Source organism: Nelumbo lutea, chromosome 1 (assembly GCF_056320005.1).
Source record: "Nelumbo lutea isolate HS-2025 chromosome 1, American lotus-T2T, whole genome shotgun sequence".
NCBI lineage: Eukaryota > Viridiplantae > Streptophyta > Magnoliopsida > Proteales > Nelumbonaceae > Nelumbo > Nelumbo lutea.
Genome location: NC_142684.1, coordinates 73,598,567 through 73,607,878, shown reverse-complemented (window position 1 = coordinate 73,607,878; position 9,312 = coordinate 73,598,567). Strand labels below are relative to the sequence as shown.

General features: G+C 37.6%; 1 long non-coding RNA gene across 1 annotated transcript; it reads right to left on the bottom strand.

Annotated features, from left to right (window-relative positions):
• Positions 1-14: 14 nt before the first annotated feature.
• LOC148875342 (uncharacterized) lies at positions 15-1,033 on the bottom strand. Its single transcript, XR_016112166.1, has 2 exons — positions 651-1,033; positions 15-371 (listed from the first exon to the last, which is right to left on the bottom strand). It is a non-coding gene; the product is annotated as an uncharacterized LOC148875342 (long non-coding RNA).
• Between the last annotated feature and the right edge of the window lie 8,279 nt (positions 1,034-9,312).

Below are 9,312 nucleotides of genomic sequence, written 5' to 3'. Positions count from 1 at the left end.
GGGTACGAGTGAAATGGATGAATTCAATGTAGTGACATATATCATTATTCAGTTCGATACACGTTCAAACTCAAAGTCAGTATCCTCTGACATTGCAATATTTGGACTGTGGATGAAACAAGATAAGGCATGGTCTTAAAAGATGTTTTACCATGAGAAACCCAGAAAACAAATACCAGTATGTCTTCTTGAAGCTGTATTTCTTCGCACTTGATCCTGATTTACTGGTGGTACGCGTGCTTCCTCCATCTTGTTAGGGATTTTTATCAGTGCGAGCTTCGTCTTCACTCGATCCATCAGATTGGAGATATTTTGAAACTATGCCTGGTACGACGAAATTTGCAAGCCAATAGACAAAAAGGAGTACAGCACTGCCAAAAAAATAAAGTACACAAAATATGAACAATGTGGAATGCGGAACTATGGCGTTGAAAAGAGGAAATGCATTACGTCGATCCATTTAACCATTTAGGACGAAACATATGAAAATTCTTCCAGTTAAAACGTCTGATTGAGCTATTACATGTTCAATCCTTATAGGCATTGATGACGCCTTTTCCTCCACCGGTCCGTAAAAGTCTAAAACCAATCAACAATTTATTGAAATGAAATGAAGATTAATCAGTGAGACGATACCAGAAGCCTGATACCTTGTCTGAATCAAGACAGAGAAGTCACCCGGGGAATTGGCTGAGGAAGAATTGAAGCCGAGGACGACAGATGAGGTCGTGATAGCTTGGGTCCTCAGAGGAGGCGTTGAGATAAGGAATTTTCCTTGTGGCAGCTTGGTGGTTTCATTGATGGGAAGCCCAAACAGCCTGGTTGGTGTGGTTTGCCTGTGTTTGATGTGCGAGAGTGTGGGAAGGTAGGAGGAGTAAATAATGCATTCCATAATAAAAATTCGATGCCGGCCTGTCTGTAACTCCCTTGATAACCAAAATGGTTAATGGGTCAGCTGAAGACGACTTAAGTTTGGATAACGTTTCCAATGGGTAGTAGTTTGCTAGAAATATCTGGCTTCCTTTTGTTTTCTTCCTGGTCTCGTACACTTATTTTCCTGCACTTCCATTCAGTATATGTGATCGTAGAATTTCATAATAGATTCTTAGTTTTTACTTGGGAAAATTCCACTTAGTACCTGAACTTTTGAGTAGTGTCAAGTTAATATCTGAACTTTCAAACGTGTCACTGTAATACCTAAACTTTCAAAAAGTGCCAAGTTGGTCCTTATGGTTGCCATTAACCAACCATAAATTATCTGTTGAAAATGTCAAAACTACCTTTCAAAAGAAGACACTGTTTATTGTATTCAACCTTGAGGCTGAATCGATTGAGGTGTTTGAAATTCTAGACTAATGAAGTCATTGTCAAGGTAAGATCTGAAACACATTCTTGTCTAGTTATTTCTTTGCTTTCAGTTATTGTTTCCCTCTATCATATTTCATTTTTTTTTCTCTTTTCTTTGAAAACAATCGGTTCAGTCTCAAGGTAAGAGACAATGAACAATGTATTCTTTCGAAGGTAGTTTTTACATTTTCAACAGATAACTGATGGTCGGTTAACAACAAGGACCAACTTGACACTTTTTGAAAGTTTAGATACTACAGTGACACGTTTAACAGTTTGGATATTAATTTGACACTACTCCCAAAGTTCGGGGTACTGAAGTGGAGTTTTCCCTTTTTTTACTTTTTAGCTAGAGTCTACCCAGAAGTTAAAACACTATAGCTACACATCGGGAACAATACTCTGGATGAGTTATATAATTTGATAATGAGTTTGGATATAGTCCCAATACATAGTCTTAATAAATATCACAGGCGATCGCAGCCCTGCATTAGGAGAACAAAACTCTGCCACAATGGATTGTTGGGATGTTGTTTGAACTGTGTATAGGGATCAAAATTTTCCAATGTGTGCTTATAATGGGGTGAGTTTTATAGGGGTGGCATTTATTTTTGTAGCACTTGGCCCTGCCCCAAATGGTCGCTTTGTAAAATCCCTCAATCATACTTTTATTATCCTAGTGCCAAAAAAGCTCAAGTGGAAGCCAAGAAAGCTCACGCCTATGAGAGGAGGAATCTCCAAAGGAAACTCAAGTGGAAGATGATGGAAGAATGGGGCTACGAAGCTAAGAAAGGGCTAGGGGCATGACTGCACACCGTGAGGCTGACTACAGCAGACCGGGAGGTGGTGACAATTCCTGTTTTCCTGTTTCAATTTCCGGGGGTGAATGTAGGAAGTGCAGACGGTGGATCAGGTGTGAACATACATGAAGTATATCAAAAGAGGAGTTCGGACTATGACCATCAAGGTTGATATGCTCAAAGCATATGGTAAAATTGAGTGGGACTATATCATCGAAGTCCTGAAAAGTCTAGGTTTCTTTGAGACCTAGTGTAAGCTAATGCGTTTTTGTATATCCATTGTCTCCTTCTCAATTCTTATGAATGGAATAGCTGAGGGATAGTTTGCTCCAATTAGGGGTTTAAGACAATAGGGTCTTCTCTTCCCTTACCTCCTTATCCTGGCTATGGAGGGCCTGTCCAGACTTTTAGGGGGAGTTGAAAGTCAGGGTTTAATCGAGGGTGTTAAGATTTGTAGGGAACGCCCTCCCCCCAATTTCTCACATATTCTTTGCATATGGTGTCTTCTTGTTTGTTAAAGCTCGGAGAGACCATAAGGTTAACCTTGTAGACACCACTAGTAAATTCCAAAGGATGTTGGGACAAGTAGTTAATTGTGCGAAATCAGGCATTTTCTTCAGCAAAAGTGTAAGCCATAAGGGTCAAAAATTCCTCAAGAGAGTTGAAAATGGGAAGCCTCGATAGCTAGGCAAGATACCTTGGGATTCCTCTGATTTGGAAGAAAAATAAGGCAGACACTTGAATTCTAAACTCAATATTTGGGAGGCTACAAACCTTTCTCAAGAGGGATAACTAGTTTTAACAAAGGCTGTCATCTAAGCTATCCCAAACCATGTCATGTCCATGTTTAGGCTGTTAGATAGCTTCAATGATAAAGTGGATAAAATTCAGGGGGATTTCTGGTGTAAACATAAAAATAACTCAAATCCTTATCATTGGACAAACTAGGATACCATTTGCTAGCCAAAAAAAACGGGAGGGTGGCCTGGTCTTAGAAGAGCTAAAGATATTAATAAAGCCTTCTAATGGAAGGTGGCCTGGTCTTTCTTAAACAGAGAGAATTCCCTTTGGATTCATCTCCTGAAAAGCAAGTATTGGAAGAGAGAAACTACTTCCTTCAAAAAGTTAGTAAGAGCTCCTCCTTCTTCTGGAAGAATTTAGCCAAGGCCTTGGTACAAGTCTTCCCGTTTTGGGGTTGTAAGGTGAAGCCCTCTAAAGAGATTACAGTGTGGGGTAACCCTTGGATTAAAAGGGAGGAAGTTTTCATGGCTCCCATGGGACCCCCGTCCTGGGAACAATGTCAATTGACCTTCGTATACCCCATAAATGGGGATGGGACCTGGAATAGGAGGATTCTAGAGCAGCATATTTACCAAAACTGGACCTTGATAATTAACTAGACCCATATTTTTAGAACTCAGAATAGAGAAAATTTCTTTTGGGCTCTTGGAAAGAAAGGTATTTTTACCATGGGATCAACTGTCCATCACTTGGTGGTCCAACACACCCCTGTGTTAAATTCTAACCTTATTCCTCTCCTTAGATTAGTGTGGGCCTTGCCTATTCTGCCAAGATATAAACTCTTCCTCTGGAGACAATTGTGAGGTTTTGTGGTCATTGCAGAGGTTCTTGAACAGAGGGGTTTCTCTGTCTCTTCTTGTTGTGTGTTTTGTAAAACTCAAAATGAAACATCTCTTCATCTCTTATTTAATTGTTCGTTTGCAAGAGCTATTTGGTTTGCCTCTCCTATGGCTTTTGTTTTGAATTTAATTGATGCTTCTATCATGGACACTGTGACTGCTGCTCTTTCTTTTCTTACTACTAACAGTGATCAAAATAGAATTTTTTATTTGGGTGGCGGTGATTTCCTACCACATCTGGTAGTTCAGGAATGACCAATTTTTCAAAAATAAGTCCCGAACTAGCAACAAGGCATATTTACAAATTCGGCAAGCCATATATGAGGCTGTAAGAATTCAGCAGCCTCGAGGGGCAGAGAACCCTGAAAATACCCTAATAGAAAAGCCTCTGTGTCTCTCTTCGAGGGAGAACTCGAAAGAGGTGGATGCCCATTTTTTGTGATGGAAGTGTCCTGCAAAATGGTTAGGGAACCTATGCTTTCGTCTATTTATCTAACTCTGGGTCTTTTGTGGCTGCAGTAGGGACAAGGAATGGGGTCGGTCATCAAGATGGAACTGTGTGCGATAGAGGAGGTTGTGTTGTTTGCTCTTTTGAAATCTATTTCGAAAATTTCTATCTACTCTGGTAGTCTTGCTGCTATAAACTATTTGAACTTTGGGTCTATAAATATCAATCTTGAATTATAACAAGTGGTGAACCGTATTCTATATTGTTTGGCCCAAGTAACGGCATCTTTTGTTTATATCCGCAGAGAGAGAGAAGAACTTGCTAGTCCATGAAACTGCAAAATGGGCCCAATAAGGGGATAACACATGCATAATATCATATAATTATCTTATTAAACAAAAAATAAGTGTAACATATCAAAATTATTTATCATATAGAAATACAAAAAAAATTATAACAAAAATTGAGCACATATGTTATTCTAAATTTACACTACTATTAAAAATATGAATAAAATTGTGAAACTTTTTTTTTTGATTAAAATACTTATTTTTGAATTTAGTCTTTATTTAATTGTGAAGTTCAAATTATAAATCAAACTACTATTTTTCTCCACATTCAATTCTCTCTATTTAAATCTTATAGTTCCTTGATAAATGAACAAAATAATAAGACACACCAAAAAGAAAAAGATTATAAAAAGAAGAACCTAGCCAAGCAGGTAGGCCTATCAATGGTACTTGAAACTTCACAACTCGATCCGATTATTACATATTTGGATGAGGTGTTTATGTAATCATATTTTCATTTTGCAATCTGCATCTGATTAATAATGAAAAACAAAAAATAAAAAAATAAAAAAATACAAATTTATAGAAATTTTTGGATACATTATTACTATTGCTATCGCCATCTAGAATTGCCACGTGCAAAGCACAGGCACACTTACTAGTACGAGAAATGTATCTAATGTGTGGTTATAATGGGGTGAGTTTATAGGGTTGACAATTTTTTTCCATAAAGCAAGACCCTACCCCAAATGGGGTGAGTTTTCCCTTATCTTAAATGGGAGCGGGATGGGGATGGAGAAAATATTTTTTCTCCGAATTAGGGACAGGGCGGTGATGGGATTAGCACATAATTCCTCGAACTTGGTGATAAATTATATAAAATATTTATATATTTATTAATAATTTGGGAAAATTCTCAATTAGTACCCTGTACTTTGGGCCTAGTGTCACATTGGTCCCCGAACTTTAAAATGCGACAACTCAGTACCCAAACTTTCAAAATGTGCCAACCCAATATCTTTCATTAACTAGCCATTAAGTGGCATGTGAAAAGATACAAATTGCCTTTAGGTATCATCTAATTTTCTTTACCAACAACCCAAATGCCCAAATCTAGTAATGGACGACACTCTGAGAACCATGGATGAGGATTAATCTCATGGATGGGGATTATACTCTTAAGATTAAATCATAAAAGAGAACTAGAAAAAAAAAGATGTAGATTTTACTTCAAAAAAAAAAAAGAAGCAAAACCAATAAAAAAAAGAGAAAATACAAAAGAAGATGTAGTAAATTGGCACAAAAAGAGAGAAAACAATAGACCTAACTTAGTGTTTTGCCACTTTGTTTCATCTTCTTGAAGAAAAAGATGATGAACAATGTTTTATTTTGAAGGGTGATTTTGACATTTTCAAAAATCCTAAGTCACACGTGATGTCATGTGATACACATAATTGACGGTCCTTTAACGGTAGGTACTAGATTGGCATATTTTAAAAGTTCGGGTATTGAATTGTTGCGTTTTAAAGTTCAGGGACCAAAGTGGCACTAGCCCCAAAGTATAGGGTACTAATCGGGAATTTCCCCTATTAATTTTTAAAAGGGATATTTTTTAAAACTCACCATGATATTTTGCTTTATTTTGAAGGGTGATTTTGACATTTTCAAAAATCTTAAGTCACACATGATGTCATGTGATACACGTAATTAACGATCCTTTAACGGTAGATACTAAATTGGCACGTTTTAAAATTAAAGTTCGGGTAGTGAAATGTTGCATTTTGAAGTTTGGGGACCAAAGTGGCACTAGGCCCAAAGTATAGGGTACTAATGAAGAACTTTCCCTATTAATTTTTAAAAGGGATATTATCTAAAACTCACCATGACTTTTCAAAACCTCCAGAGAGCCCCATGCCAATTTATCATCCAAAACTCACAGTTTGTTAGGATTTCCGTTAAATCACCATTAGTGACCATTAATAGAAGTTGTCCAAATAATTATTTAAATATTTTACATGACCAAACTACCCCTAAATGGCCAATCAACCATATTAAGTATTTTTATAACAAAATAATCCCTAATTACACACACACATAACCCTATTCATTTAATGGTCACAAATGATGATCTAACAGAAATCTTAACGAATTAAAGTTTGGGACAATAAACTCGCTAACATGGGGCTCTCTTAGAGGTTTTGAATAGGGGTGTAAACAGATCGAATTCGAATCAAATCAGGCAATATCTAAATTCAAATCTGATTAGAAAATCCAATATCAGAATTCGATTCGATATCTGACAGATATTGAAAATTAATATATGAATTCAAATCCGATTAAATATTCAAATATTCGATTCGATTCGAATTCGATTAATTAATTATTTTAGATAATTAATAAAATAAATATTTTATTGATATAAAATATTGAAATATATTGATTATTTATATAACTTAATTATTATATATAAATTATATAGACTATTTTATATATTATATATAAGATTTAAATAATCGGTTGAATTCGAATATTTATCGAATCGAAACAGGTCATATCCGAATTCGAATCTGATTAACTATTTGGTAAGAATAGAATATCCGAATTCGATTATCGAATATCGAATTCAAAATCGAATTTTCGAATACCGTTTACACTCCTAATTTTGAAAAGTCATGATAAATTTAAGAGAAATGCAAAAAGAGTCATGACGAGTTTTTTATAATATCCCTTTCTAAATTAAAATAATTTAAAATTTCCAAAATTATAAAAACAAAATGTAGGATCTCATAATCACATTTTTAAAGTACCCTCAAATTCCTTTAGTAATATTTTAAAAATATCCTAAATTTTAATTAGCTTTATCGATGTGAGGAAAATTTAAGGATTCCCCTCGGAAAGGTGATGTGAATGGGAGAGGGACAAGGTAAATATATTCTGAAAATTGATGTATTTTAAGATGATTTTATGGGGATGAGAAAAATTTGGGAATTCTCATCTTATCCACAGAAGATGCGATGTGATGTGATTGGGACAGGGCAAGCCATAGCACTTTGACTACACAGAATAACGTTACGTCGTACCCACCTTATCCACAAAAACACCACGGCCGCTCATTATTCACGTTCTCACATGCATTCATAAATATTAAATAGTGCAATGGCAATGCTACCCTGATATTAAAAGACATAAACACCCTTGACGTAGACGTGCATAAATGGAATACTGATCATTCTGCAGAGCGCGCGATTAACGTCCCTTTTGGTAGTGTTAAGTGTTAACGGTAACACTTTTCGTTTTTTTTTTTCTCTCTCACTTGCTACGCACCCCGACTTGGCATGGAATCTGCTGCGAATACTGGCGTGTGAATCAAGCTACGTAACCGATCCCGAATAAATAGGTGAGCCCCATATTATACAGCACTGGCGTGTTTGTTTGTGATTGGTCAAGTAGCTTGGATTTTACAGTTTGTTTACAGCGGATGACTAACATCCTTCCTGATAAATATAGTTAAACCCGATTTGGGTGATCCGATATGCAAAATGAATATGCCACAACTTTGAACGGATTCAAAAGAAACATCAATAATATTTTTAGGGTAATTGAAGAATTTTAGTAATATTGAGATTTAAGAAAAAAAAGTCATTAGGAGAGATGGTTACGATTAATAAATCAAGCAATGCGTTTTGACCCATAAATCTCTTAATTGGGCCCATCAAATAGTTTTCCAACGGCAAGCGGTCGGATCAGACTAGTATGAACCGATACATTGTAGAATCCGAACCTAACATTATTTGGGGCTCTGAACCCACTTGCGATCTAACTATTCTTTGCTGGAGGATGGTTGGCTTCTAATTGTGCAGCGCGAGTTAGATGAATCTACAAGACAGTAAATCAGAGAACCTGACGAGGTCGCTCCAATGCTTAAGTCAGTAGATTGTGATGCGAGATGAAAAGCTTTGAGAGTTAGAGAGTAGAAAAATCACACGTACCTTGTGTCATTGGGGTTGACGGCTTTATATAGTTGAGCCCTGGCAGGTTTTGCGGATCGGTTCTGGGATCGTCATTCTGATGGGATCCATTTCCGCTTCAATTGGGGAGTAACATTATCAATTAATAAATATCAATTCCACCCGATCCGGGCAGGGAGAAGATAGGCTTGCCGTTATGCGGCATGACCCCGTGAGGTTCGGAGTCTGTTGGAGAGACTTCCAGGATCGTTGCGTGACGGTCTGGGTCAGTAGCCCTGAGTTGATACTTTAGTCTTTTAGTTCCGAACTGGATTGAGTGCCGAGGTGCCTCGATGCCGAGGTGACTCTGCGCCAGAGTGACCCTGTGCCGAGGTGATTGAATACTCGAGCTTAATTGTTGCAAACTAGGCTTACCGGGTTGAGCTGTCATCTCTTAGTCAGGTCATGTCCACGTGTCCCCTTCTCGCTAGGTTGCGCCAAATCACCCTTCATCAATTGCCCCCCACTCCTCGTGCTAGGGGTCCCAAACCGGTGCGAGGAGTTCATGGACAATCCAGGTGGATTTGGCGTGGGGTCTGACAATCTAAAGAGTGAATCGCTGGTCGGGCCTGTTCAATCATCTGGCTCAACCACGAAATGACCCAGGTCGTGTCCCGGGTACGCACAGACGTCACACTATTTATAGACTCCGTGGACGTCAAAGAGCGCGCTCAACCGATTTCGTCCTCGGGTGTCATGCAATCGATTTTCATGAGAGTCATTGGATCGAGTAGGTCTCAGCCGTTGGTCGCAATGCGGTGAGCTATAAATAGGGGGCCG